The following is a 23,991-nucleotide window of genomic DNA, read 5'->3' on the forward strand; positions in this document are numbered from 1 at the left end:
AGTGGTTTATTACGAGGATAAACTTCCCATTGACAACGTTTGAAGGCAGTTTATTTCGGTGTTCTATGATCAGTTTCTTTTTACCTTTCCCGTGCTCAGATTACACCTTTCCTTCAATTTCCTCAGCGGTATATCTGATTATTGCATCTTTATATGACGTAGGAGATTATTATGAATTATACTAGCGATATTATTTTCAGATTTTTGTTTTGGAACGTTTTATCAAATCTTGAAGATATGTGATCTTCACAGAAAATAGATTTCAGTCTTTCAGCCTATCTCCTAAAGGCTTCTCTTTCAGCGATGGAATTAGTTTTACTGCTCTTCTTTGTATTCGTTCTATTTATTGTTTTCGTGCTTAGTAAAAGGTTTGTGACCATAAATAAATAGCGTATTTCAGTTTTAAGTTGACGTTTCTATATACATATAAACCTAACATATTTTTCAATATCACACGCATCTAGGCATATGAAATATATATATATATATATATATATATATATATATATATATATATATATATATATATATATATATATATATATATATTATTTCGTATTTGTTTTCCATACAGTCCATCCGGCAAGCTCCTAAGCAATACATCAGATCGTCTGAGTCTCTCTGAATCATTAATGATCTTCTGTTTGGGTTCTATTTCTCACTTCCTTGTCGTTACCATATCTTGCAATTTTACTGGTCAGTCCCGTGTCCAGAACGCTGGTACCAAAGTCTTGGTATATATTTACGCATTATATATCCACGAAATTTAGGACCTCAAATATATACATTATATACCGGTATGTATTCATCTATCTATCTATATCAAGTAACAGTAAAAACCGCCTTACAGGAATCCTGCAGCTTCGAGGCTGCACTCCACACAGGAGCAGGTTAAGGTGCGCAACTTTGGGGAATAAAGGCTCTTGACAGTGCTGTACTCTTTCCCGTCAGTGGAAGGTGGTACCCTCCTTGTTGGAGATGACTTCTCGCTCGTGCAGTTACCACTTGCATATAATCAAATACATAGTTTCTTTTGTCTCTCTTTTAGATGCGGTATGTACGTTGCAGGAAGAGATGCTGGAGGAATATAATCCACGTAATCCCTCACGAAGGACAAGACTGCGGACAGATGATGTAAACCTGTTGCTTAGGAAATAAGATTCAAATATTCTAAAAAGATTCGAATAGCTACTTAGATCGTGGAGCGAGGCAAGACGACACCTCACATAGGTCTTCATCACTAAACACCTGGCACCCTCATAGTGGTACTCCAGCCTCTCCCACCCGCCCATCGTATGACTTCATGTCATCCTACCAATCAAGCCCAACGATACAGTCATGTTTATTCCTGGTCTGAACTTTCCGCTGTTTCTTGCTAGTTCTCAGACTGTGTTCCCTGGTGAACACCCATACAGCACTGATCATTGTCACGTCTGTATACCTCGCAGCCATGGTACTGACTCAGATCCTTTCATCATCCTGGACGAATTTCTCTCTAAACATTTCATTTCTTCAATAGCATCATGAGTCGGACGCCACCATTCTCTCAGCTTGCTATCACGGACGTATAAAACTACCAACGAATACGTGGCATCACATCTTGTATAGCCATGAAAACGTTTGCAGAACCAATTTTTTTTTCCCAACTTTCTACACCTACATTCCGATAGCTATCAATTTCCTTCCTTCACTTACTATGAGTGACAAATCTCGAGACACCTCACTACTGTATTTCCGTACAGATCTGCTTCCTTCGAAATGCGTACTTTCATCCATGTCCATTACCTTTCGAGTGTCACTCCAGACTTCAGACCTGTTCCCTTATCGCTTCTTCTATACAGAGCAAGTCTTTCTCGGTAACGTCCTCTCCCAGGCGTACTCTAGAATAAGGTTCTTTACGGGAAAATACACTTCCACTCATGATGTTTATGTTGAAGTACAGCTCGAGTGTCACTTAAGACCGTAGCATAACCCTGAGCACCAGTCTTCTAGACGGAGAAAAATATCCCGATAGGGCAAGGGAAAAATACAGCGATAGGCCAACAGCGTCCTCGACTCGTCATCCGTTTTCTACTTGTAAGCTATTAGTTAGAAGTGGCACTACGTTTTCTACGACAAGATAACTTTATCTTCAAGAGGTTCTTATCGTCACCACCGCTACAGCGGAGGAGAAGCTTTATGGCCACCTCCTCTAGAGCTGAGAGGCCCGGGCCGTTACCTTCTTCAGAGGTATATTTGTGTACTGTTGTCTCTCAGGAAAATCCCTCACGTCGATGAGCTGACTATAGGAGTCTTTCCGCCCGTTCTGATGGCAACGGCGATGAGTTAGTGATGACTGCAAGGAGACACGACGATCGTAATTTGGACGTATACGCCAAGAGGTGAAATGAATGTGAGCTGAGCGGAAGTGTTGTATTACAGCACAGGCTGCTAGTATTCGTAAGGCTCCAAGAATATATGGAAGAATCGACGAAACAAATGCTTCATGTATACCGGAAGCGTGTATGAAGCGGGGAAATGTGAGGGTTACATGAGCACAGGAAAACGAAATGGTGAACATATTCGTCAAGTTGTGCAGGGGAAACACTGATAAAAGTATATGTTAAGACTCGAAAACAAGGATGAAACAGCGAAACATTGGATGAAGCAGGAGCGGTACACCGAGACACAAGCCAAGAGGTGATAATCTGGAGTGGGGACCAACCTTAAGTGCCTGAAAGTATAGGTGAAGTGCCTGGAAGCATGCAAGAAGCGCCTGGGAGTGCATGAAGAAAGCTGGGCCACCAGCCAGACGAGATAATCTTGAGTGGGGGACAAGCACAGGGCTCTTGGCACCTGAGCAGGGCGTCAGCTGCCTCTCCGTGTATCACGAGTGGGAACGAGTGTTGCTAGTCAGACCACACCAAGCTGTTATGGTACGAAGTGAGAGGGTCTGTGAGCGAGGCTGTTTCACCACTGCAAAGTATGTTCTGGTTTGATATGAACGAGGCTGCTACGAGCACTGCTGTGTAGCCATACCAAGCTATGTTATAGCCTGACATAGACGAGTCTATGAGCACTACTGACTGAGGATACCAAGCTATGTTATAGCCTGACATAGACGAGTCTATGAGCACTACTGACTGACACGTCTATACCAAGCTATGTTATAGCCTGACATAGACGTGTCTTCGAGCACTACTGACAGACGATACCAAGCTATGTTATAGCCTGACATAGACGTGTCTATGAGCACTACTGACTGACGATACCAAGCTATGTTACAGCCTGACATGGACAAGTCTACGAACTCTGTTGTGTGACCATGTTAAGCTGTGGTACAGTCTGGCAGGACCGAGTCTACTAGCAGTGCTATGTGGCCATACCAAACAATGCTACGGCCTGGAGTGTACGAATCTACAGGTGTTGCTGTGAGACCATACCACGCTGTGTTAGGACTCGATATAGACGAGTGTACCACGATTACTGCCGTCTGATCATACTCCAAGCTAAGTTGTGGTCCTTACAGACAAGTCTATCGTCAGCTTGACGCTGATTTCTCTCTTATGAATATCTATAACTTTATAACCCAAACGACCCCTTCTCCAAGGGTCCTGCAGCTTCAGGGTTGCGTTACAATCAGCAGCAGGGAAACGATGGCTTCTTTTCTAAGTGAAAAGTTCCTAAACTAGAATGTACTCCAACGATACAACCTCGCTGAAAGTGACCTTTCACTCACTGGCGGAATCCGGTAACGCCTAAGATTTGTCTATAGTGCAGAAACGAGTCTAAACAAGGATACAGATTTTCAACATGCCTGGCTGCTCTACATACGTCCATTAAGCTTGAAACTTAGTGCGGCCTTATAGGTATGGCATCTAGACTGGGGACGCCATACACAGGCACTATAGCCTTCTATATTTTACCTCCTGTTCGCATCATCACTATGCGACCCATCACAATCTAGCATGATGACAGAAGACTCACCGTAGCACCAGTGAAAAAAAAGAGCAAGCATTACAAACCAGAGACACCCAGTTCGAAACCCATTCTCATGATCGAACAGAGCCTCACCATCCCACAGGGCAATCATCACAAAAAGCAAAAGTGTAACTTCTTTTTCGTGCGTTTAATTTGTAATAACAGAGGCGAAGCTGGTACGTCAACACACACAGAACACACACACACACAGACACACACACACACACACACACACACACACACACACACACACACACACACACACAGACAGACACACACACGTCAGAGCGAGAACTTCTCCTGCCGGGGTTGTGTACGAAGGTAAGCCTTCAAGAAGAGAGGGTAAGGATCCCTGAGCACTGAAGTCAAGGAGAAAAAGTAAAGTCTACCGCAGATTTAGTCATAAGTTTCCATGGCTGGAGGGGTTGCCATGGGTGGATATGTGAAGGGTGGCGGGTTGCCATGGGTGGATATGTGAAGTGTGGCGGGTTGCCATGGGTGGATATGTGAAGGGTGGCGGGTTGCCATGGGTGGATATGTGAAGGGTGGCGGGTTGGCGTGGGTGGATGTGTGAAGGGTGGCGGGTTGGCGTGGGTGGATGTGTGAAGGGTGGCGGGTTGCCATGGGTGGATATGTGAAGGGTGGCGGGTTGGCGTGGGCCAGTAGGTAAACTGTTGCATATATTAAGACAAGTCAGCCCATTAATGACACCCTCTACGTTAAATGGAACGTCAAAGATGCCATTTTCTATACGAAATCTGGTAATGGTGAAAATATCCGTAGCCATAACAATACTTAGAAAAGCAAGAATTCTTAACCTGAATCCGAGATTGACACAAAAATCATAAGAGTCTGACAACAACAATGCTCGTATCTATTTTCAGTTTGAGCCCACATGAAGATAAGATTAGAAATATTCTTTCTAACGTTAGATCGCCACATGAAAAAAAAAAAATCGAAATCTTAATGACAAGACCAGACTAAATATAATGTCAGCCCAGCTATATACGGCCGAACGACGTGCATGAACTGTGAGAGCGAGCAATCATGACACAACACGAGAGTACAGTAATGTCTCATTCATGCAAGACAAATCTGGGTCGTTCTCAAGAGTGAGGCGACTCGGTAAGTATTATGATTATCACATGATTATATATATATATATATATATATATATATATATATATATATATATATATATATTCCCTGGGGATAAGGGAGAAAGAATACTTCCCACGTATTCCCCGCGTGTCGTAGCGACTAAAAGAGGTTTGAGCGGGGGCTGGAAATCTTTCATCGTGCTCTTCTTTCCCAAAAGAAGGAACTGAGAAGGGGGCCAATTGAAAATTTTCCCTCTAAGGTTCAGTCATCTATTCTTGACGCTACCTCGCTAACGCAGGCAATGGCGAATAAGTATGAAATGAAAAATTACTTCACAGCCCAAACCCATCATGGCCATCTTAGCTAACCACCTGAGCACGATAGCGTTACCCTTGGGTATGGACCTAACCCACAAGGATCAGGTAGTTAATCCAGGCCATTAATACCCAAGGGTCATATCGTTGTCATCAAGGGTCATACCGTCGTGCTGAAGGGTCGTCAAGTCAAGCTCAGAGAGGTTAACTACCAGTGTCTGGGAGTCATAACCTCCATCAAGGATAATGAGGCTTCACAATCTTGCTCTAATCCCACCGTCTGGACTCGACTGCCGGCCCCCATCATCCACTCCCATACGAGAGCGATACCCATTTTCCGGTGGTCAGTGCACAAAGGTCCACGTCCATATAAAAAAAACCTATTAAATCCCCATTTATTGACAGTGTACTGATTGGTATTTGGTTGGTTTTGTTGATCCACGAGTCATTTTCAACCCCAGGTCAGTGTAATATAATTTTGCACTTTACAGTTCCCATTCAGTGAGTATATATGCAATGCAAAAGACAGAACAAATGGGAACATCGGCGAAGGGGGTAAAAGGGGACGTGATAGCAGGTATCGATGGAGTGAGGAGGAGATGGAGTGAGTATTTTGAAGGATTACTGAATGTGTTTGATGACAGAATGGCAGATATAGAGTGTTATGATCAGGTTGGTAAGGCAAAGTGATAGTATGGACAGTGGTTTGGTGGAGAGAGATGAGGTGGTGAAAGCCCTACGAAAGATGAAACGCGGCAATGCGGCGGTGGTGGATGGTATTGTGGTTGAATTTATGAAGAAACGGGGTGCCTGTGTCGTTGATTGGTTGACAAGGATATTCACAATGTATGCATCATAATGAAGTGCCTGAGGATTGGCTGAATGCATGTCTAGTGCCACTGTATGAATGCAAAGGGGACAAAGGTGATTGTTCAAACTACAAAGGCACAAGTTTGTTGAGTACACCAGGAAAATTATATGGGAGGGCATTCATTGAGAGGGCGAAGGCATGTACCGAGCATCAGACTGGGGAGCAGCAGTATGGTTTCAGAAGCGGTAGAGGATGTGTGGATCAGGTGTTTGTTTTGAAGAATGTACGTGAGAAATACTTAGAAAAACAGATGGACTTATATGTGGAATTTATGGATCTGGAGAAGGCGTACGATGAGGCTGAGAGAGATGATTTGTAGAAGGTCTTAGGTTTTAAGTATATGTAGTGCGGGAGGTAAGCCGCTCGAAGCACTGAGTTTTCATCAAGGGTGTAAGACGTGTGTGCGAATATGAAGAGAGGAGAGTGAATGGTTCCTAGTGAAGGCCGGTCTGGGGCAGGGTTGTCTGATGTTACCACGGTTGTTTGATTTGTTTATGGATGGGGTGGTGGGGGAAGGAAATACAAGAGTCTTAGGGAGAGGGGCGAGTATGCAGTCTGTTGGGAATGATAAGGCCTGGGAAGTGAGTCAATTGTTGTTCGCCGATGATACAGAACTGGTGGCTGAGTGAGAAACTGCAGAGGTTGGTAACAGAGTTTGGAAGAGTGTGTCAAAGAAGAAAATTGCGAATAAATGTGAATAAGAGTAAGGTTATTAGGTTTAGCAGGGTTGAGGGGCATGTTAGTTGGGAAGTAAGTTTGAATAGAGAAAAATTGGAGGAAGTGAAGTTTTTAGATATCTGGGATTGGAATTGGGAACGAATGGAAACTTGGCAGCGAATGGAACCATGAAAGCGGAAAAGAGTAATAGGGTGGGTGTGTGTGTGGGGGGGGGGGGGGGGGGGGGCAAAGGTTCTGGGAGTGATGAAAAATGTGTGGAAGGAGAGAGCGTTATCTCAGATCAAAAATGGATATGTTTAAAGGAATAGTAGTTCCGACAATATTGTATGGTTTCGAGGCATGGGCTATAGATAGGGTTGTACAAAGGAGGATAGGTGTGTTGGAAATGAAGTTTTTGAGGACAATAAGTGGTGTGAGGTGGTTTGATTGAATAAGTAATAAATGGGTAAGAGAGATGTGTGCAAATGAAAGAGTGTGGTCTGAGAGCGAAAGAGGAAATGCTGAAATGGTATGGACAACTGGAGAGAATAGGTGAAGAAGGATTGACGAAGAGGATGCATGTGGCAAAAGTGGAGGGAATAAGGAGAACTGGGAGACCTAATTGGAGATGGAAAGATGGAATGGAAAAGATTTTGAGGGATCGGTGCCTGAACATGCAGGAAGGTGAAAGGGGTGCATGGAACAGAGTGAATTAGAACGATGTGGTATACTGGGGTCAACGTGCCGTCAATGGACTAAACCAGGGCAGGTGAAACGTCCGGGGGCAAACTATGAGAAGATCTGTGGGGGCCTGGATGTGGACAGGGAGCTATGGTTTCGGTGCATTACAAATGATGGCTCGTGTATAGGTGCGAGCGGATGCGGCCTTTCTTAGTGTTTCCTGGCGCTACCTTGCTAACGCAGGGCTGGAAATGCTGTTTCCTCTGGGTGGGGTGGCGCCAAGAAAGGATGAAGGCGAGCAAGCATATATATATATATATATATATATATATATATACATATATATATATATATACATATATATATATATATATATATATATATATATATATATATATATATATATATATATATATATATAGTGAATACGAACGCACACTTTTACTGAACACATAATGCCCTCCAAAAGCAAGGACTCGAACCCAGGACCTTTGCGTGGTAGTTGGGAACGCTAAACGCTCGGCTATGATCTCTCCTAATAGGGAAATGACTATTCGATTACAAGTAATCGAATACCCTTCGTCTCACATCCATGAGCTACGGGGTCTAGACCGGTCAAATCTGATCAGGTTCACAATACCAGCAGCTAGCACTATACAGATGATGTAGAGCCACGTAGATTGACCAGTGGCGGGATGTGCTGTCCAGCAGCCAAGAATATCGACCAATGGTAGGATGGATGTACTGTACAGCAAATCATATCGACCAATGGTAGGATGGATCTGCTATACAGCCAGGAAGATTGACGAGTGGGAGGATGGAGAATCATATCGACCAATGGTAAGATGAATCTGCTATACAGCCAGGCAGATCGACCAGAGGGAGGATGGAGGAGGTGTACAGCAGTAGGCAGCCAGGAACTGGAGGAAGTTGGTAATAGCGCATGGCTCACGACACACACGCCAGCAAGTACTGAAGGTTAACATCTTCATTCTGTCGACAAGACGACGTTCAATGATTCCCGGGTCTGTGCCACTCGTCTGATGGCACTATTGTGTTTCAGTGTCACAATTATACCACGTTCTCTCCCTCCCTCTCTCTCATGACCTGACACACTGTTAGAAATTTAATTTGGTAAAGCGAAATTCCCCCCCCCCCCTTCATTCCACCCCCACCCCCTCACCAATGCCTTTTGACCGTGTCATGAGGCGTGGAGCAATTAGCAGGACACGCACATAGGTGTCTCGACGGAGGGAGGCAGGGATGAGGAGACAAAGAGTGAGTGAATGAGAGCATGGGGGGGATTACCTGTGTATTAGCTGGCTGCCTCATGTCTGAGGATTTGATAAGAATGTACAGTTTCGACTACTTTATAATTTGGTGAACGATACTCAACAGGTGTGTGTGTGTGTGTGTGTGTGTGTGTGTGTGTGTGTGTGTGTGTGTGTGTGTGTGTGTGTGTGTGTGTGTGTGTGTGTGTGGGAGGGACGCCACATTCGGAGCAAAAAGCACATAGCTGAAGGACTTACAACACACGTTCCCAGTAGGTTTGGACGCCACCCACACGTCTCAGTAACTGTCTCATACTTCGTAATAAGAGGGATTTGCCTTTTGATTTCTATATCACGGGACACACACAAACACAATATATATATATATATATATATATATATATATATATATATATATATATATATATATATATATATATATAAACTGGAGGAAGTAAAGTGTTTTAGATATCTGGGAGTGGATCTGGCAGCGGATGGAACCATGGAAGCGGAAGTGAATCATAGGGTGGTGGAGGGGGCGAAAATCCTGGGAGCCTTGAAGAATGTGTGGAAGCCGAGAACATTATCTTGGAAAGCAAAAAGGGGTATGTTTGAAGGAATAGTGGTTCCAACAATGTTGTATGGTTGCGAGGCGTGGGCTATGGATAGAGTTGTGCGCAGGAGGGTGGATGTGCTGGAAATGAGATGTTTGAGGACAATGTGTGGTGTGAGCTGGTTTGATCGAGTAAGTAATGTAAGGGTAAGAGAGATGTGTGGAAATAAAAAGAGCGTGGTTGAGAGAGCAGAAGAGGGTGCTTTGAAATGGTTTGGGCACATGGAGAGAATGAGTGAGGAAAGATTGACCAAGAGGATATATGTCTCGGAGGTGGAGGGAACGAGGAGAAGTGGGAGACCAAATTGGAGGTGGAAAGATGGAGTGAAAAAGATTTTGTGTGATCGGGGCCTGAACATGCAGGAGGGTGAAAGGAGGGCAAGGAATAGAGTGAATTGGATCGATGTGGTATACCGGGGTTGACGTGCTGTCAGTGGATTGAATCAGGGCATGTGAAGCGTCTGGGGTACACCATGGAAAGTTGTGTGGGGCCTGGATGTGGAAAGGGAGCTGTGGTTTCGGGCATTATTGCATGACAGCTAGAGACTGAGTGTGAACGAATGGGGCCTTTGTTGTCTTTTCCTAGTGCTACCTCGCACACAAGAGGGGGGGGGATGTTATTCCATGTATGGCGAGGTGGCGATGGGAATGGATAAAGGCAGACAGTGTGAATTGTGTGCATGGGTATATATGTATGTGTCTGTGTGTGTATATATATGTGTACATTGAGATGTAGAGGTATGTATATTTGCGTGTGTGGACGTGTATGTATATACATTGTGTATGGGGGTGGGTTGGGCCATTTCTTTCGTCTGTTTCCTTGCGCTACCTCGCAAACGCGGGAGACAGCGACAAAGCAAAACAAAAAGAAAAAAAATAATATATATATATATATATATATATATATATATATATATATATATATATATATATATATATATATATATATATATATATATATATCCCGGACTTGTTCATTCCCATCACCACAAGTATAAAGCAGGTATGGAAAGAGGTGGTTAACTGCATTTAAATCGAAGCAACACTACATACTACACGTCTCTGAGGAGCTTTAGCAATATTGCTGCGCATCACCAGCTCTACTATATCAACAAACCCTATGGAAACCTCTAACGTCAGCTTGGGATCGAGATGTACTTTAGAATTCAGTAAGACTAATGAGCTTCCTGGGTCTCTGCTCAATACCTCTTATGGCTGCTTCACTCTCTTTTGAGAGACTTAAAAAAAACAACTCTTTCTAAGTTCATTTCTTTTCAGAAATTAACAACGAACAAATTTTGTAGCGCAACACTTCCAGATCCGTTTTCTATCCCCAGGCAAAAGGATGCCAGCCTCCAGTTCTCTATAATGTCCAACGAAGTCTTCCTCACAGTGACGGTATAATGAGCGATGCCAAGTGTAGGCCTCTTGTTGTGTGGGACAGATGGATAACTAGCGAACGTCAGTAATAAGGTCTTCCTACTGGCTACGAGTTCTGTTCCATTACTCTGTTCTTGACTAGGAGCTGCTGACTGGCCGTAAAAGCTGAGAGAGATACTTGCGTTCTCCTCCTCATATAAATATTGGCAGGTGAAAATTCTTGTAACAACGGGACTTCAGAGATCATTAAATTCATTTCGTCACACTTGGATTTTGTGATTTTGGTGACCTTCGTCTTGGCGTTTGTAGCTGAATTTATTCAGGTGCAGCTCGTGCACGTGGTGCTTAGGAGGATCCTCTCTCATACGCAACGTTAGTGTTGTTGATAGTAAGAGTTTGTGACACCAACGTAATCCACGTGAAACCTTTACTCTCCAGTTGGGCACAAGATCTGTATGCCACATTGGGCTGGGGTCCTGTGTCACGTTTTTCATAATCGAACGGATGAACTCAGTAATCTTACTGTTGATTATCAATTCTATTACATCGTTGCATCTTACACACATGCCTCCCTGATGATCTGAGAATATACCCACTCGTCAACTTCTTTAGGCAAAAGACAATTGGTTGTGGGAGTGGTGTATGATGGTAGTACCACATGTTGAAACCAGAAATGTTGAAAGTTGTGTGTAAGTACTTCATGTCTGCCCCTATTTCGTACTAGGAGTATCAGTTTGTGTCGTTAGTGCGTCAAGATACACACATCATAGTCGCTGAGTTCCTAGTGAAGAGGAACCTTATAACACTCACTCTATTGTGGTCAAGGCGTTTCCTGGCGACATTCATGTCCTCTAAAGTGTTACCGTCTTCACCAAGTGGTTCCTCAAGACAATAAAGATATCATCAACACGGCAGCAGCAAAGGGTCGAACGTAACTGTATATCTTAAAGGAAGTGGTTTTCAAATGCGACATATGTAAGAGTTTGCGAGAGAAATCCTAAGGATCCCATAACCATTCCTTCCATTTTAGAGGAGAGATGGGTGTGTGAACCCTGGGAGGGCGTTTCATTGGTACCAGCAATGAGCGTTCCCTCAAGAATGGATCTGGCAAGTCTGGGGGTTTAAGGTTCACGGTAATTATATGCATTATCTTGGATGATGATGACGAAAGTTTCCACTAAGACATTGGTGAATGGGCTGCTCTCGATTTTGAGTCCAGCGTGACAGCATAACATTTCTAGGCCACATACTTTTCATGATCTACGTATATCATCAACACGGAGATAGGATTTTCCAATGAAATAAATAAAAGAATAAAAAAAAAAAATACCGATGATAAGAGATTAGGAAATAAGCCCAGACAAAGGAAGGCTGCTTAATCATCATGACAGACTTCGACAGTTTGAGGTATTCATTACAGGCAAATGCAAATTGATGCATTCTAGCAATAAGAAAATGTTTGGTAAATCATTATTAGCACTAGATAAAGACAATGACTTTCAAATGACACTCGGTAATATAGCAACATATCATAAAGTAATACTAAACAGCTTATGATAAAGCAGCACTTAGCAGCATATGATAAAGTGCTACCTTGCAGGGTATGATACAGTACTGTATAGCAGAATATACTGAAGTAAGCGGGATGGAAGGTTTCGCAACCATAATCATAAACTGTAACACGGAAGACAAAGTACTGACTCATTATAACGACCTCGTCAGAATACATTCTAAATACACCGCTTAGTTCTGGCCACCAGATCTTACCAGCGACATAAAGAAATGGAGCGAATACAAATAGGAGCGAGTGCGGTCTGTATGGAAACTCACACCAAGAAAACGTATACCAGAATGTCTCAACCCTCGGCACATCAGACCGCTGAACGAAATTGATTATGTAAATTATCACTGTAATTAACCCAGCCCTCAGGTCTTCCGAGGGCCAGTATGTGAACAATTAGATTCGGTGCTTACCAACATGCCTGACAATACGCCGCTTTATTCATACCAAGGCATCCTTACGGTTCAATGGTAAGGCCCAAGCGGCTCATGCTATATACAGCTCTGACAATCTCATCCACCTACAGCTTAAAAAAAAAAAAAAAAAAAAAAGCTTAGCTTTTGGTCAAGCTCCACCAACCATGGACTTTATAGTACTCTTCTGGCATCAAGATATATTACCGAACTCCCAGCTTATGCTGTAACACTCGGACTCAAAACCAGCTCTTGCAGCACTTTCTGGAGAGGTGCCCAGCTGGAAACTGCTCCTTCCATCATTCGCTCCCTGCTGAGGGCAGCCTATACGATCGTCCTACATATTAATTCCTCTATGGATATTTTTCAAGTGTTGGATATAAGCTTCATGACCAAGATGATATGTATTCTAAGGCCTCTTTACCAGCCAGACTCGATCCGGTAAATAGATCTTATGAAAAGGAAACTCAGAGGTTTCAAACTAACAAGGATTTTGGCTGCGAGAACTCAATCAGTCTTTTTCAAATACCTTATAATTTTGACAAAATAACTTAACTGTTACACGTTAGACGGAGATACAGTAACTATACATAAAGGTATGAATTAAAGGAAAGGAGAAATCAGAAAAAGAACAGGCAAAAGTTTCCTTAAAAGAAGAGTTACATAACACCGTTATAAACCATCGCGAGATGTTCTCATGGCGAGACAATTAATACATTCAAATACTTTCAGAAAATAAGCCCGTTGAGAATGAAAATATAACATACACACATACATCTATATATATATATATATATATATATATATATATATATATATATATATATATATATATATATATATATATATATATATCAGAGCTGAATCATCTACTGTGTGTCCCCTTACTTGAACCAAAATTGTTTAAGAAAGAGACTGGTTAGATAATGTGGCAGTAACAGGCCGTAGTGGCAGGTAAGGAAGTGAAATCGCGAGTGAGTGGCAATGTGGGGGAAGTACCTTGTAGGTTAGTGGTGCCGTGAGTAAGCGGACTCGTGTTTCCACACACGATTACCTGCGATGAAATTTGGCCCAAGGAAGGGTTAAGGCAGAGCATCCACCACGTATCTTGTGGCTTCATTCACAATAGTTTTTAACTCAGCAGCTACACATCTCTTCCTTAGTCATCAGCTCTTGGTTGATATGGTTAGTTCTTTTATCGCCATCTGTTCCATTTTCTTTTGAATGTTGTAATGATGACCCTGAAAGGTATTCCTTGTCTTACAAAGTCGGATCACAGGAAGTCTATTCAAATTCTCTCTCTTGAAGAGTACCAATATGTGTTCATGTCTTTCATATATTCCCAGGAATAACTTCATATCTAATCATACTTTTTCCCTATATGTGAGACTTTTGGTTAGTTTTTTTTTCCAATCTGCTGCCACTACAATCAGATATTTATCTCGTTTTCTCTTCAAGAATGTGTGCTTGCAGTCTTACTCGTACATGGTACTTGAGACAGTAGACACCTTCAAGTTTAGTGTAAGAGTATTTGTGAATTCTTTCTTGGTTATTCAGTTCATATGTATTTGGTTAATGACCATACAACACAGCAGTATTCATTTCTACTTCTCGTGTATAAGCAGAGCAATTTTTTTTGTCACCTCCCCGCTTTCTTTTTCACGATAGCCCAGACAGCACTGGCTACAGAATGATCAAAATATTAACGTTTTGTATATATATATATATATATATATATATATATATATATATATATATATATATATATATATATATATATAATCTTAGTCTAAGCCAGATAGCCAAATCATCGATGAACTGCTGGGTTGACTGTGGGTTGGCCGCCGCGACCTGGATTCGAACCTATGAGTTCGACCCCAGGCGATCTCTTGTAATGAAAGTTCTCATTATCATCCCACATATATCACGGATGGACGGTACTATATTGTCGATGTACTCTTTCAATCCAGATTTCTTGTTTCTGATGATTGCCTCAATCTGTGAGATTTGCTTCACTGCCTGATTCTATGCTGAACCTTTGTATACAGTGAATAGTTCCATAGCTCAGTGGTTCGAATTCATCCTCAGTGCATTCTATGAGGATCTCTGCTACCTACTTATAAATTAATAAAGTCTTTATGTAACTTTTCTTTCTCGTTTTCTGGTTTCATTTTACTATTCCTGGTGTGATCCACAGAGCATTTGGCTACATTATCCTTTACTTCGCTATCACACATCTGAATTTTCTTCCCTTTATTTCACTAATTACCTCTTATTAGCATCATACATCAGATGAGACGTCAACTTGCTATTACTTATAATTTTCCGTTTCTTAGAAACTCCTCATCCAGTCTTTCTGTTTTCACCCAATATTTTTATTGGCGATATTTCTTCATTTTTTCTTAGAATTCTATAGCTGTCCCACTAAACACCGTAGCATGTTGGTGCTGTGAGCGAGTGATGGAGTAGGGGAGTGGTAGTGCGGAGTGGTAATGTGTGGGAGTAGTGGCGTGAGGAAGTGGTGACTGAAGGGAGTGTTACTGTCAGGGAATGTGGTGGGTGGGGGGGTTCGAGGGAGTGGCACTGTGAGGGAGGGGTGCCGTGAGGACGTGTTACCGGGAGGGGTTGTGCCGTGAGGGAGTGGGGGATGCACTGTGTGGGGAAGGTTCTAAAGGTGGAGGGAGGACTGGGCGGAAGCGGCACCCGCTCACAAGGTGTCATGACGCTGACGCCCCGGTATCTGTCGCTTGACGGGAGAAGCGTGTGAGACAGGGGGCCCTGGAGGCTAGGAGAGAGGGAGGGATGGAGAGAGGGATGAGGAGGAGGAGGAGGAGGAGGGCTGAGGGTTAAAGGGTAGTGTATAATATCCCTCATAATGACCATGAGACCAGCGCTTCCACACGGAGGGGTAAAACCTCCCTTACCACGAGCCACTGGCCGCTCCTCACACTCACACACACGACGAGTTCGGTGACGAGGGATCTTGGCGGGCGACCGCTCCTGTCGCGAGAGAAGGAGGAGGAGGAGGAGGCGGCGGCTGAGACCGGGCTAGCCTCAGCCCCTCGGCGGCGGCGGCGCTGGTGGAGTTTTAATCTGGCAGATTGGCCGAGCCGGGCGTGAGCGCTGATGGTACGCCGCTGTCCACACAAATCGTTGCATGCAATTTATCTTCCCCGGGATTCCCTTGTGACGTGTGGATGCGGCGGCCGGGGGGCGAGATTGACCCGTGTGTCCGGGGAGCGCTGGGCCCATTATCGCCCTCTGGCGTCGGGGTGGTTAGGGTCAGTGCTTCGCGGCGGGAGTTATCAGGTTAATTTAGTTTATGATATACCTGGAGAGCGTTACGCGTCATGCATAATGTATTTTTGCAAATTGGAACAATTTTCGCGACAATATAAAATTGAATGGGCATGAAGGATGAAAATGGACTGTAATTTGGACACTGGGACAAGGGGGGGAAGGGGGGGAGGGGAGAATGGAAAAGTCATAAGTCTGAATGAAAATCACGGAGGTCCACACACCGCTCTCCTTCCGGCACGGCTCTCGCTGTCGAGTCGTTATTCGTGGCCACGACGGACGGCGGTGAGGGCCGCCCGCGCGCCCCGCAGGGCGGGGGTGGGAGGGGGGGGGACGTGTGCGGTGGGGAGGTGGTGGTGGTGGTGGGCGGGTGTCGGTGCTGCTGTGCTGGTCAGTCAGGTGATAATTGCCAGTTGGGCGCAGGAGAAGCTAGCGTGTCCTTGTTTACCGCCGCCCAGATTACCGGCGCAATCTTAGGAATTGGGCGGCGGAGAAGCCAGGCGATGTTTATCACCTTTTACGGTAATTGTCGCCGTGAGGGAGGGAGGGAGGGCTCGGCCCGGGCCGAGTGATAACTCGCCATAAACAACATTACGTAGACCAAGTCCACGGGTTGGCCCAGTAATGTCCTGTGTGAATGTAGGAAAGGACGCGGCGCCCAATCAGGCGCCCGAGCGGTTATGACGTCACAGGGCGATAACCAATGGCATGGGCCACTCGCTTTGAATAAGCTGGTGAGGAATGCCTACTTGAGGACGAGAGGCGACACTTGGTCCACACCCGCCCACACTCCGCACAATGTTGTTACACCTCCTCCTCCCCCACGTAGCAACCTGGCCAACCCCCCTCCCATCAATACCACTATATCTACATAATTATACAACTTCATTAGAATTAGGCAAGGTGTTGTACCAGTTATGCCACCTTGCGCTCCACGTGCGGTCGACGAGAGACTGCGAGATTCAGAGGGCCGTGTTTGGGGCGAGGCGGAGGCGCCGCTCAAGTGGTAGTTCTCTTTACTAAACCATCACATCGTAGGTGGTCCGCCTCCACCCTGTTCCTCCAGCCTCTCCGACTCTCGAGCGTTTACTCGAGGCGCTCTTCAAGTTTTTAATAGGTACCCGAGTGGCAGGAGTGTTGTTCTCAAGTGGGAGACTTAGTAGCGGCTTTAGTGATAGTGGGAGCTTCTGGTGGAGGTGGGGTGAGGGAGGAGGGAGCGAAGCAAGGGTTGGGACAGACGAGGCAATACTAAATTCGAGGAGCACGTTTTCCCCAAGACTAAAGAGCACAATATCTTGTAGATTAAATGTGAAAGGCGTTTATGTGAGAGTAAAGACTATATGCTCCACTCTCCTTCCAAAGTTACGTAAATACGATTAGCAGTGATTGCAAAATTGTTTAATCAATAAATCATAAAGACTACGTAGTACTTCAATCTGATGATTAAATCATGGATACTAACTCCTTTTCTCTGCCTCAGATGTTACCGAGTTTTGCCACGAGCACACGAGCGGGAGTATCACAAGAGCCGCACACCCTACACGAGGATTTAAGCAGTCAGTTCCAGGATACGTGATGTGTGTAATCTTCCAGGGGTGCCAGAAGCTTCCTCCCTGCTAATTGGCAGGTGTCTGGAACCAGCAGCAGCAGCAGCAGCGGCTGGCAATTGTGGGATTACCCCTGCCAGACGCTGCCAGGTGCGAGACTGCTACACGTAATGAAACGACGATCATCCCGAGCAATGCTTGGAGGCCCGGGGGCCGGCAGGCTGGCTGGCTGGCGTGTGGACCATACCTACCTGGAGCTACCTCGGGTTAGTGGAGAGAGAGAGAGAGAGAGAGAGAGAGAGAGAGAGAGAGAGAGAGAGAGAGAGAGAGAGAGAGAGAGAGGGCAGGCGGTGGTCACTGGAATTACTCACATTTTGTCACCAGGCGGGGATCAGCCGTGGCCATTTTAGATTACGGATCTCACGGAGGAAATACTAATATACCAAATTGCCTCCCAAAGTCTCAGGATTCTTTTCTTTTTTTTTTTCGTATCATTCCTCCTCCTTTATGGAGAATGGCGATTTTAGAACATCCTGTGATCACAGTGTCACCAGGCTTTACTGCACTACAAATACCTGGTAATGAGGTTCCTTCTTTGAGCTCTGTAATTATTGCTGAAACAGTAGCGCCAGCCACTGGGTGTACTGAAGTACTGCGTGTATAAGGCTGTGTGGCTCCATGTTGGGCATGGCTGTATGTATAACACGTAGGCCTGTGTGCATGCATGTGTGTATGAAGGTATGTATGGATGTATGTAATCAATGTGTGTTACGGGCAGAGTTTTTACATTTGTGTTGCCCCATTTCTTAACTTTGTATATATGTACCATGTCTTTACTCCTATGTGTACACAAACACACACACACACACACACACACACACACACAAACGCCTTAACCAGGTACGCATCTATCGATGATCCCCGAGGGAATGATGAACACTTGGTTTGGGTACGGGCGGACTGCCGCGCCCAAGGTTCGAACACATGCAAAACCTGCCCCGCGCGGACCCAATCTGACTCTTGGTAAGTAACGCGAACCACGACACTACTCCAAGACTGTCCGTATGTACATATGTATACATCTGCCTATACAATTACACCAAGACCAATTCTAAAGAGAGACTTCTAGTGTTACCCAGGATTGTTTTGCAGAGGCTTCTGCAATCCAAGGTTGCGCTACTTCCAATAGCAGGGAAACGTGAACGCCTTTGGGGTGAGAAGTTACCAGACGAAGCCGCACTCAACCTCACCAAAGGTGACATCACTCGCAGTGTAACTTCCGTGCAGACGGAGCTCCGTAAAACCTAAGTTTACGTATTTATGTATGCATATATGTACATGTGTATGTATGTATACGTGGTCGCATATACATACGTTATGTATATATTCATGTACATACGTATTTGTGTGTGTGTATGCATGTGTGTGTGCGTGTGTGTGTGCACTGCAGGAGGAGAGGTATGACACATCACCGCCGCCACTTGACACGTAAGATGACACGCATCAAGACACTCCTGTGATCCGCGAGTCTCTGGCACGGGGCAAGATCTGCTCAACTTAACAGCCTCATCCCACAGTATCTGAACGACCCCTTCATGATCGTTGACCATTAACCATTCGTTATGGAGTGATTCACGTTTTCTTATACTGTTTCACAGTTACCTTTTTAACTGGGATGACAAATACTGGATTTAATATCTGTTGGAGTCGAGACTTAAATGATATAATAACTGAAGTGTTCTGAAAATCTGAGGTTCGTTGATCGGTGATGATGTTGATGCTACTGATAAGAAAATGTAAATATCAACGCGTTAACGTCTGGAGACGAGGCACCAATCGTATTAGTGGGTAATAAACTGCTTTTCTAAGCATCACAATTAGATCAATGCCTTTTAGAAATTACCTCCTCGTCTTCCATATCAATTCTAAGTGATACACTCTATAAATTCTTGAAAAAAAAAAGCACTTGTTCCTCCTCCTCCTTCTCTCTAAACTCCAAGACTAAAAATAAACTTTGCATAAGGACGTTAGGAGAGCTTTGCATACCCTGGAGAATCACATGCCAGTTCCAATAATGCGGTCAGGAGCTTCCATCACGAGGCGTCATGAGACTTGAGTGAAGCCGAGTCGGTCTTTCACGAACCCCTTTGTTGACCGGATTTGTCCACGACTTGCGCAATTTAGGCATCACAATGGATGGATCCGTTCTCGCATGTGTTACAAGGTGAGGCAGCAGCTGGAGCTCCACCATTATATCCTTCACGTGATCTTCCCCAAATTTCATACTGGCTTTAGCTGGGTTCGATACCCAAGGTTTGATCCATAATGATCGGTGGAGTGTTCGTGCGTCCAGTCTGCCTTCTCATGAGGGCCGCCCGCCAAGCTTTTATTATCTATCTTTCATTAGTTTCTGTTGGCCAGGTTCGTAGATGTGTTCGACGTGAACAACTTTAGGACAAGGTTTATCGTTTTTGTTTACTTTTCTTACGTCACTTGTGTCATCACGTAAATTATAGTGCAGTGATGTGAGGACGTTTTGGGGAAAAAAATATCCTGGTTTAGCTTTCATTCTTTGTATCCGACTTTTGTAAATATGAGCCAACAGGCTCGAACCCGGGACCCCTGCGTGGCAGGCGGGAGTGCTGCCGCTTGGCTATGATCGCCCCTAAAATGCTATCTGCTGGTTGTGTCAGCCTGATGGGATTTGACTAGTGTAGACACCGTTGCTCACCAATGGGAGAACGAAGGGTATTCGATTACATAGTATTCGTAAAGTCATTTCCCTATTAGGGGCGATCACAGCCTAGCAGTAAAACTCTTGCCTGCCACGCAGGGGTCCCGGGTTTCAGCCTGGCAGTTGGAGGTTTGTATATATATATATATATATATATATATATATATATATATATATATATATATATATATATATATATACATACGTATATATATAGTGTGTGTGTGTGTGTTAACGAACTATGTCTGCACGATGTTACACCACGAGAGAAAAGTCACCTTTGTTGGGGTTGTACCACCGGTAGTAGTTTTCAGAGAACTCGCTTCAAAGACTTATTTCCCTGCAAGGCTGCAGGGGTCTTTAAAAAGAGGTTCTGGGGTGTCTGAATGTGCGTGGCTGTAACCCAGATGAAAAGGAGAGAGAAAAGTAGTACGTTTGTAGAGAGGAATCTGGATGTTCTGGCTCCAAGTGAAACATTTTAAAGGGAATTAGTACGAAGGCAAAAGCTAAGGAAGGGGTAGAACTATTGTTGAAGCAGGTGTTGTGGGAATTTGGAAGAGTTTAACGAGGTGATCTCTAGACTGGTGTGGGTATAAGTGAAAGGGGATTACGGGAGGTGGGTAGCTATCAATGCTTATGCACCTGTAAACGAGAGGGGCAAAGAGAGGAAAGTGTTTTGGGAGGAGCCGAGTAAGCGTATCAGTAATCTTGATACAAGGGATCCAGTATGAGCAATGGGTGATTTGACTGCAAGGGTTGGTAATGTGACAGTGCAGGGTATAATCGTGAGGCACTTGGTACCCAGTGATGTGACTGAAAATGCTGAATAGCTTGCGAATCAATGTGCTGAAACAAGGCTGGGGATTGGGAATACCTGGTTTAAACAGAGGGACATATGTAAGTATACGTGCGTGAAAATGAAAGACAGTAAGAGATCATTACTGGATAATGTACTAATTCACAGGAGTACAAAGGAGAGATTCTTGCATGTGAATGTGGTGAGAGGGGCAGCTGCTATGATGTCTAATCATTGCTTCGCGGAGGTCAGGGGTGAAGATTTATTGAGGCTTTAGGAAATGAGGAAACGATACGTGTAAGAAGAGGGTGGTGAAAGTCAGTCAGTTTTGAGGAGAGGCTTATGTGAAGAGATACCAAGAGAAATTGATTGCAGAGTGGCAAAAGGTAAGAGTAAATAAAACAGGGGGAGCTGGTGAGGAATAGGAGGTATTTATTTACTGAAGTACTGTTTAAGTGAATGAGAGAAATGTGTGGCAAACATGCGGATGGTAGAAAGTGGAAAGGAGATAAAGGATAATGAACTCTGGGATGAGGAAGTTGCCGGTGAGAGTAGAGAGAGATGTATCGGCTTTAATTGCAAGGAAGGTGTGGTAGTGACTGGGAGATGTACAAGAAAAAGCGGCTGAAGGCCACGACGGAGATGCAGGTGCTGAAAAACAGCACAAATAAGAGTTAGGCTGCGCAAGTATCAACAAACTAAGAAAGAATAAGAAAATGGTTTGCAAGGAGGTTATTAGCTTTAACAAAACAATAAAGAACAAATGGAAACATCAGTGAAGAAGGCAAATGGGCAAGTGGTGCTGAACAGAAATGAGGTGATGAGATAAAATGAGTATTTTGAAGGACTGCTGAATGTGTTCGATGATAGGATGGCAGATGTGGGATGTTTTGGAAGTGGAGGTGTGAAAAGTAAGATAATCACGACAAGCGATTTAGTGAAAAGAGGACAGGCGGTGAAAACCTTGCATAACATGAAGTGCAACAAGGCGGCAGGAGTGGAAGGTTTTGCAGTTGACATTCTTAAGAATGATGGAGAGTGTGCTATGACTCAAGGCGAGATGTCTGAGGAGTGACAGAGTTCCTGTATAGTGCCATTGTATAAAAACAAGGGGAAGGGTGGAGGAGGGGGAAAGTGAGTATTCAGATTACAGAGTTTTGTAAGTTTGTCGAGTGTACCTGATGAGTTGTATTGGAGAGTGGTGATTGAGAGGGAGGTGGCATGTTAAGAGCTTCGTGCGTCAGAAGTAGTAGAGGGTGTGTGGATCAGATGCCTGCTAAAAGAATGCGTGCAAGAATACTTAGAGAAAGAGAAGAACTTGTATGTGGTGTAAATGGATCCAGGAAAAGCGTATGATAGGGCTGACAGAGAAGCTCAATGGATGGTATTTGGAATATATGATTTAGGAGGAAAGATGCATATGTAAGGCATGTGTGCAAGCAGAAGGAAAGGAAAGTCCACTCCTGGTGAAGGCGAGTCTGCGATAGGGGTGTGCAATGGCTATATATTGTTTATAACTCGTGTGGTGAGGGAGGTAAATGGAAAAAGGAACAGGTGTGCCGTCTGGTGAAGTGGGGGGAGGGAGGATGCGAGGCAAGTCAATCTTTATTTGCTAATGACACGCCATTTGCAGCAGATTCGAGTGAGAAACTGCAGAGACTGGTGTCTGAGTTTAAAAGTGTGTGTGAAAGTAGAAAACTGGTATCAATGTGAATAAAAGCAAGGTCATTAAGCTTAGCAGTGAAAAGAGACGGGTTATTGGAAGTGTGAACGTGAATGGAAAAAGAAAATGTGAAGGAAGTGGAGTGATTTACATACCTGTGAGTGAACATGACAGGGAATGGAACCATGGAAGTTTAAGTGAGCCATAGGATGGGTGTAGGATCTACGGCCTTGTGTGCATTAAGGAGAGGGTGGAATGAGAGGTCGTTGTCAATGAGGGCAAACATGGGCATGTTTGATGGTATCGTAGTCTGGACGGTGTTGTATGGATACGAGGCGTAGGTTCTTGATGAAAAAATACGGCAGCGGTGAATGTGTTGAAAATAAATGCTTGAGGTCAATATGTGGTATGAGGAGAGTTGATCGAGTATGGAATAAGGTAAGATAGAAGTGGTAACAAAATTGTAGCTGAGTGAGCTAAAGAGGGTGCCCTAAAATAGTTTGGACATATGCAAAGCATGCGTGTGGAAAAGGTTGATAGCGGGGGTATACGCGTTAGAAGTGGAGGGGATATAGAGAAACGGGAGACTAAACTGGAGGAAGAAGGACTGAGTGGTAAAGGTTTCGAGTGCTGGGGCCTGAACATGCAGGAAGGTGTGTGGTGTGCATGGGACAGAGTGAACTGGAATGATGTCTTTTATAAGGGGCACCGTGCTTTCAGTGGACTGAAGCAGTGTATATGAAGCGGTCAGGAAAAACCACCACGGAGGGGTCTTTGGAGCCTGGTTTTGGATAGGGGACTAAGTTCCACTAACTCCTTGTCTCGGTACCTCTGAAGAGGGGCAGATGCTGAGCCACCAGCCAACAGATCTGCTGTGCTCACTGTTGTCATACCAACAAAGCCAGCATGTCCGCTCGCCATCGTCAAAGAACTGTTGACTTAGGGAAACAACATATAAATAGTGGGAAATCGAAGACTCTGATCCAATAAGGGTTGAAACCTTCTGGTTGTGAGGCATTTTGAACGTCAGAAACGATAGAATTCCTTGATACAGACAGATATCTATCTACATAGGACTACGGGCAAAATACAAAGAAAATGGGATAATAAGGACGCGTAGAAATGTTAACAC

This window comes from Panulirus ornatus, chromosome 3 (assembly GCF_036320965.1).
Source record: "Panulirus ornatus isolate Po-2019 chromosome 3, ASM3632096v1, whole genome shotgun sequence".
In the NCBI taxonomy this organism is placed as follows: Eukaryota; Metazoa; Arthropoda; class Malacostraca; order Decapoda; family Palinuridae; genus Panulirus; species Panulirus ornatus.